This window comes from Vollenhovia emeryi, unplaced genomic scaffold, assembly GCF_000949405.1.
Source record: "Vollenhovia emeryi isolate VEMERY1.0 unplaced genomic scaffold, V.emery_V1.0 DF939151.1, whole genome shotgun sequence".
Taxonomy (NCBI): domain Eukaryota; kingdom Metazoa; phylum Arthropoda; class Insecta; order Hymenoptera; family Formicidae; genus Vollenhovia; species Vollenhovia emeryi.
The window spans coordinates 1,225,063-1,236,618 of NW_011967215.1; the positions used below are offsets into that span (position 1 = coordinate 1,225,063).

Here is an 11,556-nt window from a genome sequence, read left to right on the forward strand (position 1 = left end):
ATTTTTTATATAAAGTCGTGAACCCCCGCTTTGTTTTTACGCGTACTGTAATCGCGTGGAAGAATTTTGTAATTTTATAAAGCCAAATTCAAATTGCTCACGATTAAAAAATCGAAAATTTCAAATATCAATATCTTTCTCATTAGACTTCTGACCCGAGTGTTTCAAGTATAAAAACGTTCTGCTGTGCGGTCCGCAACTTATCCTGATATTATTTTAGGCGTAAAAACTAATAAAAAGATTCAGCAGCGCAAAAACTATATTCGAATGTGTCGGTAAAACAGACGACTTTAGCATCCTCTTAACACTCGATAGTCTGAATTTACTCTCAAATTTAGGCGTAAACACCTAGATTTAAATATTTACACCCAAATTTGAGAGTAAATTCGGACAATCGAGTGTTAACACTCAAAACTTGAGTGTGTTTTCCTTGTTGTAAGAGATAAATGCCGCACCGATGTTTTAGATAGAAGATTTTGAAATTGTAAAAAGATAATATTAAAATGTTCGATCGAATGTTTTCTTACGTGCGTATGCTAGCGTTTAGCATGCGACTCGATTTGCTACCGGGGAGAATTTGAAGTCAAACGAGATGATTCAAACTTTATTCTCCGTTCAGCGCGTTAAAAATGGAAAACCGCTTTTGACGGAGACAAGAACGTTCCCGCGTGACATGTCTGCCGTTGCGACTGATCCGGCTTTTCCAAGACATTTAAAGTGACGTTTGAAATAACAACTAAAAGCATTTTAAATTTATCGCGTGCGCCGAAATATGTGCGTCACGTTTGTTTTCAGTTCCAAATATTTTCAGGAAATTACATTTAATCCTTCGCTTGTGGAGATACGGGAGCCGGCACCCCTATTACCGTTCGATCGCCCGGGCGATTTTGTATGAATCGCCTGTCCGGGCGCGCGTACCGTAGAAAAGAGTTCTCCGTATGTTACCGGGGGGAAAAAGTGGTACAATAACGCGTGCTACCGCCACGGACGCATTATCGCTCCCTCGTTACAATGGCGATATCGCCCGATGGCGAAAACCTATTGCCCTTAAAAATATATGTCGACACAAGCAATCGATAATTCGGCATAGTCGGCATTAAATCACCCCCACTTGCGGTTTGACCGCTTTTTCGTCCCGCGGCGGATTAAATGTTGCAGCCGACGGTGCATCGCGCGATCGCGTACCGTCCGTTTGCATTTAAGCTTAAATGTCAACATCGCGGAATCTCGGTAGTCGACGGATGTATGTATATGTGGGACTCACTCTCAAACGCTGCGAACAACGCGTGCAACCCCGAGTCGAATATTTTGGCCTCAGTTTAGCCTCGTACAATTTTTTCATTGGGAGCAATGAGATCGAACTGAGATGTTCGTGTCGGTGAAAATATATTGAATTTTTTACCTCAGATAAGCCTGAAAAGAGCCGCTATTTCCCTTTTAGCAGTAAAGAGGCCAGTGCGAGTGTAATCAACAGAGGTTTAGTGGATCCTCTTCGGCCTAAGAGGTTTCAAAGAGGGTGAAATATTTTATGACATTAACTCTTTGACAGTTAAAATAAGGTTAGACATATTTTTTTTACTCATCTGTCACAAATTGGGTCACAAATTGGAGTTTCAAAGTTCCCATTCCGAAATACTTGACTCGGGATGACCTCGAGAAAGCAAGCAAGTGGCGACGAAGAGGAATCATTCGAATGGATTAATCACTCTCACAAATATATCGCGTTTATCCACACCGCGATAACGCTCGTCTCTCCACGGTGGATCAGAGAAGCTCCGTCCGATCGCGTGATTCCGATTTTATTAATCTCCGAGTCCTCAGCTTGGCGAAAGATAGACGATAGCGTTAATGCGACCCGGTAACCGCGACGATGCAAAATGACGCAAGTTGCTCCGTTTAAGGACGACCTCCCCGAATTGCTTCCCTATCTCGTATCGCACGTAATCGGATTAACGTAAGTTCTCCCGTGTTTTCCTTTAAGTTCCGGTTAACTTTCCACGGGAGTATCCGTGACGCTTGAGCGATCCGAACGCTCCAGCGACGTCGCGGTTATATCGGAGTTTGCTCGTTGCATGTCACGAGCGCAGTTACCACTTGTTACCCCCCCGCAATCCCTTCGCTTCCCTCTCAATATTCACCGTTGAATCTGATCTCGCTTTCGGTTGAATTAATTGGAAGGTCCGTCGTGAAATTTTTCAGGGACAAGGCAGGACTCTGGCAATTATTAATAACAATACAATTACGAAAACTACTGGTAATCAATTTTATTAAAACAATTATTTAGCGTGACGAAATATAGAGGAAAGTCCCCGAGTATATGAAATAGACTTTTAATATGAGACAGCAGGCTTTCAACATACAAATTCAATCAATTTTTTATCAAACAGATTTCGATATATTAATTAATTGAAGGCTCCGTTGAGGAAGGCAATCATTAATTTTGATACGGGCGATAGGAGCATATAACGAATAATATGATATTTGCCAAAGTGTTTATAATAAGATGGAAAGAAACAAAACACAATATTAAGTTGTTTGAGAATATAAATATCGACCATAAATATCGATATTTATATTCCCAAACAAATGTTTCTTTCCATCTTATTACAAACACTTCGGCAAATATTACATTATTCGTCATAAGCTCCTATCGCCCTTATCAAAATTAATGATTAAACAGATTTCACTCCAAGAGCAATAAATTCAAAGTGGAACCAACAGATGATGCCTGTCAATGTAGTAGGAACCCCGCTATCTCTTGTTGGGATCCTATCTCACAATAGCGGACTTGCCTCTAATAATTGTATCTATACAAAATAAGCGCGCACAAAATACAGCTCGCATATTTTCGGCCGCGATACTTTTGCGCTTCGTCCATTGTTAATGCATCGAGTAAAAATTTCAAATTTGACTCTTTCATCGTCGCGTATCGCAAAGGAGCATCGAGATATTCTCATCCAGGCCCGATAAATCGCGAGCGATATACATCCGATATAAATATGGCCTTCATAATTTTTTCACATCGCCGTCGTCGCGCCTGGACATCGAATGACCGATTTACAAAAGCGTTGCGAATTCGCGCCGCATATACGCGAATATACATGTCGCTCGAGGAATTATCATTGATTTGCGGTCCGCGAATTCGCGGGGGGGGGGGGTCGCTGCCGAGGCGTAAATTGCGACGGATTAATCGCGGATCAGACGCGTATTGAAACGCGCGCGCGCACGAATAATACTTCCCCGAATCATTCCCGCTCGTTTCATTATTTCCTTTCTCCGCCGCCGCGCCCGGGATAGAGCCGCGGAAAATAATCACGCCGGGTTGTAAATAGCTTTTGGCTCGCCGAAATAATTTAATTCCCGATTAACGATGTTATCTCGCCGGCTGGGCCGGATGATTCGCCGGCTGCGCGATATTTTAGTGCGGCCGCGGGTCCACGCGCGCTCGTCATCGGTTTCGCCGGCTTAGGTTCAACGTCTGTTTCGGTTGCCGCGCATTTCCGATTTTTATGTACCGAGTCACTTTTTTTTTCATTTTTAAGCCGGATATAAAAGTGCGATAGGATTTTCGCTGCGCTGTCAAAAATGGCTGTTAGCGGCCGAGCGATTTGTTTTTAATCCACTTTACAGCGACGTCAGTATTGCGTATACAAGGATTTAACCGTTGCGCTCTTGCATTAAAAACGAATGATCGACTAATTGAATTAAAAAAAAACACACACACGCGCGCAACGTGCAAAAGACCGGTATGTTTAATTGAAACGAGCTGCAATCGAGGACGCCGTCGCCCTTCGGCCGGGCAATGTAACGTCTTCTCCAAAGCGGCAAGTACGCGGACCAACGCGCGCGTGGACAGCATCAAAATTCCGTCAATGTCAAACATCGTAGCCGACAGCGGCATTCACCACGGCATTCGACGTATTAAACCATACGTGTTAAACCGTAACGGTCGCAGACCACGGGCTCGTGAATTATTCCAAGCTCGGCGAGCACAAATACGGGAGAGAGATGGGAGTCAAATATCCTTGTCGCGAGCAATTTGTATGGTCCTGATGCCCCGACGTTTATAAGACGCCTGGAATTTTCGTCGTGGAAACAATGCCTGTCGTGCGACGACGCTTCGGTCCGCATTTTATTACGCGATTACGTACAGAAACGTTCCGGCGAACGGACGTAAATCTCGCTGATTCTCGTGGAGGACAACACCGCCGGGGTCCTCTATATTGCGACTGCCGGGAATCGAGGGACAACGCCACGCCGACAAATTAGTGACGGCGCCAGTTAGTAGAAACGTGAAATACAAACGGCTTCTTTCTTGCAGGAGGGAGAGACACGGTGTCAACGAAATAATTGGCACGCGGTCGCTCAATAAAAGCCTGGTTGTTCGAGGCGCTTCATGTTTCGGCGCACGTGACAATTAGGCGAAAAGACCGCGCGATGCAGACCTCAGTTTCTAGAAGGGCATTTCTCTTTAATAGATTCAAGCTATTCAAGCGATTTAATTAAATGCTTAAATGGATAATTAATGATGTTTGTGTGACAATGAATATACAATTAACTACACAGAAAAAACATGTAGCTGCCGTAGCTAAAAACTGCATGTGGTAACTAAATTTCAGTTGTAAAATCTGAACAGCTGATATCTAGTTGCCATAGTTAATATTTTGCTACTGTACCTATTGTACTAGGTGCGACGACAAACCGTTTGCTGTGCTTTACAAATTTATAGTTATGACAACAAAATATTTGTAGCAAATCGTGTTTAGCTACGGTAGCGAAAATATTTTTTCAGTGTGTATTTTACATGTACTCTCTAAAAGTTAATCAGTGGATTATCACTGATAACAGTGCACTGTAAAAAGTTACATGTAAAATTACAATTATTATAATGAGTAATGTTAGGACCCATCTATTAAAGGTGTATATTCATACGCTAGTAAATTTACTCCTTGTAAGTAAACTGCTTGCTTTTGATTGTGTAAACTTTACAATTTTTTGTAATTTTTCATCATGTATAAACAAGTATTTACGCAACGAAGAGTAAAAAAATTTTGTAAAAGTACATAGATTTGTGTATTTCCGTTATTAATAGTGTAATCGCTACACTTATTATGTATGTAATTTTGCATACTATTTTTACAGTGTGAATATTCACTGATTCACAGTTATAGGTGTAGCACTGAATTAGTCAGTGCTATACTTATAACTGTTTTGATAATGCACTGATTTTTAGAGAGATAAATGAATGAAGCGCCGCAATAGCAATGTAATTGACAAGTTATTAATATTCAACGGGTTAAACTGTTCGCAACAAAAAAATATTGAATATTTTAATACTTTAATATCCTGTCGTATGTTATTTTCACATTCGCGGCGTAGTAACGGAATGCAATTCCCGGTACGTCACTTCTAAATCGGTCTGTGTGTACGAAAGACAAATGTCTTATCTGGCAGATTGTAAATCGCGCTCGCGAATATTCATGCGACGTCGCCGCGCGATTTGCATTTATCATTGCCCGCTCGCGAATTATAACGCGAGGTCTTCTCGGCATTTGCTGATCGATATTAGCGAATTCTCTCGCCGGCGCTTACGCGTCTCGCGAATTTCCCGAGTGCCACGCGACTACTCGCGCCTCCGTTCCCGAAGTTCCAGTGAAGAATGAACGCGCAGGGAAATAGCTTCGTCTTCTTGAAGAAATCGCGCCGCTAATCCAATCTCACGCGGAGCTACACGTAAACTTCAGGCTTTGATTATCATATCGCTGTGCCGTATTGTAATAATATATTTTGTTATATGTTTGCCTAATTTATTGTAATATATGATATTATTAGGCAAAAATTATTTATCATGTAAAGTAAGTAAAATAAGGAAATATTTCACTTCGTCAAAGTTTTTCCTATATTGCATCTTGGATGTGACAGAATTTTACTAGACGGTTTTGCAGGTACGATTTAAAAAATTTTGTTTTATTACAAAGACGTATAAAATTGAAAAAAACATAGAGAAATTGTGTATATAAACAATTAAATTGTATCATTACTTAAAGATTATTATTTGAACCTTTTATAAGTTTTATATTCGTACGTCTTTACAGAAAAATTGACGAAAGTTTCATTTATAACAGTAACTTCCGTGCACGCTGTGCAATTTTAATTATTCTGGCCTATTAGATATCAGGTGAATATGGCCTATTTACTAGTTTCGCTTCACTAGATTAAAATGTGAGGTATTAATTAATTACCTACAAGAATTTGTAATTATATACGCATCAAACACATTAATTAACTCAATGTTGTAATTATCCTAACACCGCAAATCGATGCGATGATTATTAGTCCATAATAATTTCAGCTTGTTACGATAATTTCAAATAATTTCTCCTCGCAGAAAAATTGCGAAAGAAAAGTTCAACTCGGGAGAAAATGCAAATGAATGTCGATTATACAAAATCTCGACGGATAGAGCGAGAAGTTAAACGCCGCAAGAAAACGCTGCGGCGGGAAACAGCATCAATCTCTTTCTTTCCTCGTTCTCGCCGCGAAAGTGTACAAGGCTAATAATTTCCAAACCGTCCTCGAACGACTCGGGTGAAGCTAACCGTTTATCATCGCGGACACATTCGGAGCGGTAACAAAAGGACGGTTTTCCGAAAACGACGGAGGCCCCCGAGGTGCTGAGAGATCACACGAGGAGGAGCAGTCGAGACTGGCGCGAACTAGCCGTGGAAATAATGCCGAGCGTGACACATGAAGCGAAGAGATTTATAACACGCGTCGCTTCCTGCTCCGATTTGCCGCGTACGTAACGCGGACGTAACTGCACTTTTTCCGTTTTCCGGAGCGTCATACGCGGCCGTTCTCCATTTCCCATCCCCATCCCCACATCCCTGCCACGTGAATCGCATCTCCGTCCACCTGGTTAATGCCGTGCCTCCTCGCCCGCGTAAAGCTGCTCGACGTTGAAATCAATCCGATCGATATACGAGTTCTCCTTCGCGGTTTGCGTAATTCGAGATAGGTCGCTGACGGTCCGTGATGTAGACCGAGTAAACGCGGTTCTATAATCTGGCCTAACACGTGTTATGTCTTAAGTAAACATTTGCCCGACATATTTGCGCAAAATATTTTTCAAGGTTTTCGATGTCAAAGAACAAGAATATCAACGTTCTCGCGATCTCGTACGGAAGAAATTTTATTATACTGAAATTACGTTCTCTACATCTTGGTTCTTTTTAAGACAAATAATCTTCGTTATCTTTTATTTTATGTTGAACGTCTGTTTGAAATTAATAAGAAACCAAATTAAAAGTTTTCGCGAACGACGAGAACTGTTGGCATCCGATTTCGGAATCGCTCTCGCGGACGATTAGATTTAATTCACAAAGGTTTACGTACGATTTGGAACCGTGCTTGAATCTGATATGAATTTATTAATAGGCTCCAAAACTCTCTCATATTTTCATACTTTTATACGCGGAAGTAAAGATATAATGTAGAAATAAGGATAATGTCAGATCCACCTCGTTTCCGATGTTGAAACCAATAACAAACTATCTTATGTGATTTAGCTACTAGGATGTGTATACAAACTCGAGTTAACTCACTCACTATCCGCGGACGCAAACAAACTCGCTAAAAATTAACTAGTAACGCAAACATCCTTTTCATCGGCGTACACGAAAGTTACTTCCCGTGCTGCCGCAGCTGATGCGAGCAACATGGGAACGGACGGCGGTGTGGGCGCAGCCCTTCGACGAGATAGATTAACATTGTCGATACGTCGTCGATGTCGATCAACGTCCGTGACATGGGAACGCATTTGTCGTATATCTGTTAGCGAGGTAGCGTTCCACGACCGACGGTATACGGGTTGCTCCGCACGAGGATTACAAGGTGTATTTAGGAGAGATCGAATTAGATAGAAAAAAAAATTTATACAATCAAAAGGACGAAGCTTCTTGTCAATTGAACAACTCCGCGATATCGATTCATTTTGCACGCGATGTGACATTGACAACGGACATTTCTGATCATCGATACGTTCCGTGTGATAAATTTGGAAAATTTTTATGACATGATGTAATATCAAAAGTTGACACATTTTTTTATTATCTATCTTTTATCTTAATAACAAAACGATGGAGGAGCCAGAAGTATTTATAAAAGTTTGCATTTTGCTTAGCATTCAATTCACTTTTATTAACTTACTATTTATCTGTTATGCTATACAGGGTGTCGGATTCGATTTGGACGACTCCAAAGATTATAGTAGATTGGGTCAAACTGAGAAGAAAAGTTATATACCATTTTACAAAATCCGTAATTATTATCGCGTAATTAAGAAAAACGTCTGAGCCAATAAGTGCACGGAGGAGCGGAAGGCCGGACTCGGCAGACATGCAAAATGGTGTATTTGTTGACATCTCTCAAGATCCGATAGCGAGAGGTGGAGTCACGCATCGATCGATGAGAGACGGGGGCGAGCGGGGAGCGGTGAGCGGGCGAACGGCGCGCAGCGAGAGAACGCGCGACATATGACACCGCGCTGAAAATGTTTTTCTGGTGGTAGGAGAATAATACACCATTTTGCATGTCTGCCGAGTCCGGCCTTCCGCTCCTCCGTGCACTTATTGACTCAGACGTTTTTCTTAATAATGCGATAATAATTACGGATTTTGTAAAATGATATATAACTTTTCTTCTCAGTTTAACCCAATCTACTATAATCTTGGAGTCGTCCATATCGAATCCGACACCCTGTATACGAAATGAAAAAGAAATCCTTAAGATGTCTTAAAAGCTCCTAAAATCTATATTGGAAAAATAAAATCGAATATGCTATAATAAAGTTGAATTTATTTACCTTTAGAGATAGTTTATACAATTGTTGACAAAATAAACTCAATGCATTCATAAAAATACCGTTTCGCATATAAATGTAAAAATATTGAGCATTTTAAATGAAATCTGAGACTTATAAATAAATGTGAAACCCCCCCAGGTAGAACAGAAAAGTCATAATTATATCATTAGGATGTCATCATGGCATTTGTCTCTTAAAAGTCACTAATAAAAAATGATGTAAAAATGATGTAAAAATGAAAAAGAATCGTATACTATATTATAAATAAAAGCGTCCTTTGGTTTTTAAAATATTTATATCGTTTTAATATACATATTGTTGTGAAGTAAAATATTGTTTATTAGTAACTTTTAAGAGACAAATGTCATGATGACATCCTAATGATATAATTATGACTTTTCTGTTCTACCTGGGATAGTATGTGTAGGCATAGTATCTATAAGATAAGATCTGCGCACAATGGAGAAATAAGAATAAATATTAGCTATTATGAATAGAGAAATATAAAGAGTTCTAGAATCAGTTGTAGAATTAGCCAATTTTTCCAACCAAGCCAATAAGAGTTGTGATATTATTTTTGTGATATTATTTTGTGATACAATAATGTTTGTATGGACTTGTATTGATAAGAATATTTTTTAAGTGCAATTTTTAATGTTTGTATCAACTTGTATTGATAAGAATATTTTTGTCAAGTGCAATTTTTAATGTATGTATGAACTTGTATTGGTAAAAATGTATTTTGTCAAGTGCAATTATAGATAGTGTATCCAATTTTATGCTTTCTTTTTCACCTTTTTGACATTATTTAATAGTTACTATTTTAATAGTTGCCAAATAAATATTTATTTTATTGAATGCAAGCAATCAAGAGGATTAGAAAATTACAAAAACTCATTTTTTAATCATGATTTGATCATTTTCTTATCATTTTGACATTATTTAGATATCATTTTGATGTCATTGTGATATGCTTTTTTACATACCTAGTTAAAAATCACTTAAAAATCATTACTACTTCAAGAATTTATCACAAAATGCTCCTAAAAAAAACCTGCTGTGGGCTCGCATTGGCCGTTTCTCCTTACCTACCTTTAATAAAATCACATTTTAAAGTATTGTTTATTATGAATAGAATTTGAGTTTAATGAAAATGTAAAAATTTTTTAGCTTGAAAGATTAAGTCGGGATGCGGCGTTGTCACGTTCCGTCGTCGATATCGCGTCAATTGATGATCATAGCGCTTTCTTAATAATAATTGCAAACAAGCAAATCGTTTTAAAACTTCGCAGAAAACATGATACAAAAAATACAATTTTTAGCATTGGTTTTAATAGTTTGTGAATGATTTATTATTTGTCTCAGTTCCCGTAAGACCCTATGTTAAAATAGCAATATTAAATAACACAGGTTTACACGGTTTTGGACCCGAGCAGCCAAAAGGTGTTTTTAAGGTAATTTTCGGCGCTGATCACAAATCCGCAGTCCGTTTTTTGCCATCAGGTCAGGTTTTCGAGATAAATGATTGAACCATTTTTATCAATTTTCAACCATAAATTGTCATTTTATTTGACAAAATACAAAAAATTAGAAATGGAGTGCAGTGGAACTGAGCCGTTTGTATTGTTTTGGGTCCGTTTGACGTGTTAGAGACCAACAATAATCGCTAAGCATTCCTTCATCCCAAAAACCTTTGTAGTTTCTCTCATACAAGGTGTGTCCCAAAAGTCATGAAATATATTTTCTTGCCGCACCCCTTCTGGTCGCAGCGTGTTCGAACCTGTTGGGTGAGGTAGAGGGGGGGGGGGCCTTATCTTCATTGTGCACCAACGGTCAGTCTGCTGCGAAAATCAGAAGAACCAGAATAGTTGATTTAGTGCACCCTTGTTTCGAGACCGCCATCATGACGCGCGATGGCTACTTTCGAGCAACGTTGGGCGATCAAATTTACGTAACGATGCGATGCACAGTAGTTTTCGGAATGTTCAGAGTGTCAGCTAATAACTGAACACTTATTCGTCGGTCAGAATTTAACAAATCACACGCACGAGTCACATTTTCATCGATTTGGGTTGTTGATTCTTTGAACCTCTTCAACTAACACGAAACTTGCACATACGATAGAGCAGACTACCCGTACGCTTGCTTGAGCAATTCGTGAGTTTGGGTAACTTTTTTTGTCGAGTTTTGTGCAAAATTTGATCGCCCAACGTTGCTAGAAAGTAGCCATCGCGCGTCGTGACGTGGTCTCGAAACAAGGGTGCACTAAATCAGCTATTCTGATTCTTCTGATTCTCGCAGCAGACTGACCGTTGGTGCGCAATGAAGCTAAGGGCCCCCCCCCCATCTCACCCAACTGGTTCGAACACGCTGCGACCAGTAGGGGTACGGTAAAAAAATATATTTCATGACTTTTGGGACACACCTTGTATGTTACAAACATATGAAATCTCAAAAATCTGACCTGATGGCGGGAAACGGGCGACGGATTTGAATTCGGCGCGCAAAAATATGTGAAAAAACACTCTTGTCTTCTCGGGTCCAAAAGTTGACCGATATTTGTAAACCTGTGTAATTAGTAACTTGTAAACGAGCAAATAAAAAGAGTTTCATACTGCAACTCTCGTATAATTTTTAGATTTCTAAACTGTTGTTCGTGAAACATATGGTCGAACGTTATCATGAAGCAGTAC

At 39.7% G+C, this 11,556-nt stretch overlaps 1 protein-coding gene across 4 annotated transcripts in view; it reads left to right on the forward strand.

Moving 5' to 3' along the window:
- Positions 1-11,556, forward strand: part of LOC105565514 (tyrosine-protein kinase-like otk) — a 108,732-nt gene that overhangs the window by 36,591 nt on the left and 60,585 nt on the right. Inside the window, exon 1 of one of the 4 annotated variants that reach the window (XM_012018779.1) lies at positions 5,411-5,733. The exons of the other annotated variants lie outside the window; for them this stretch is intronic. The gene's annotated coding sequence lies outside the window, so the exon portion shown is untranslated. Of the gene's footprint in view, positions 1-5,410; positions 5,734-11,556 lie in introns of those variants that run through there. 4 annotated transcript variants of the gene reach the window in all.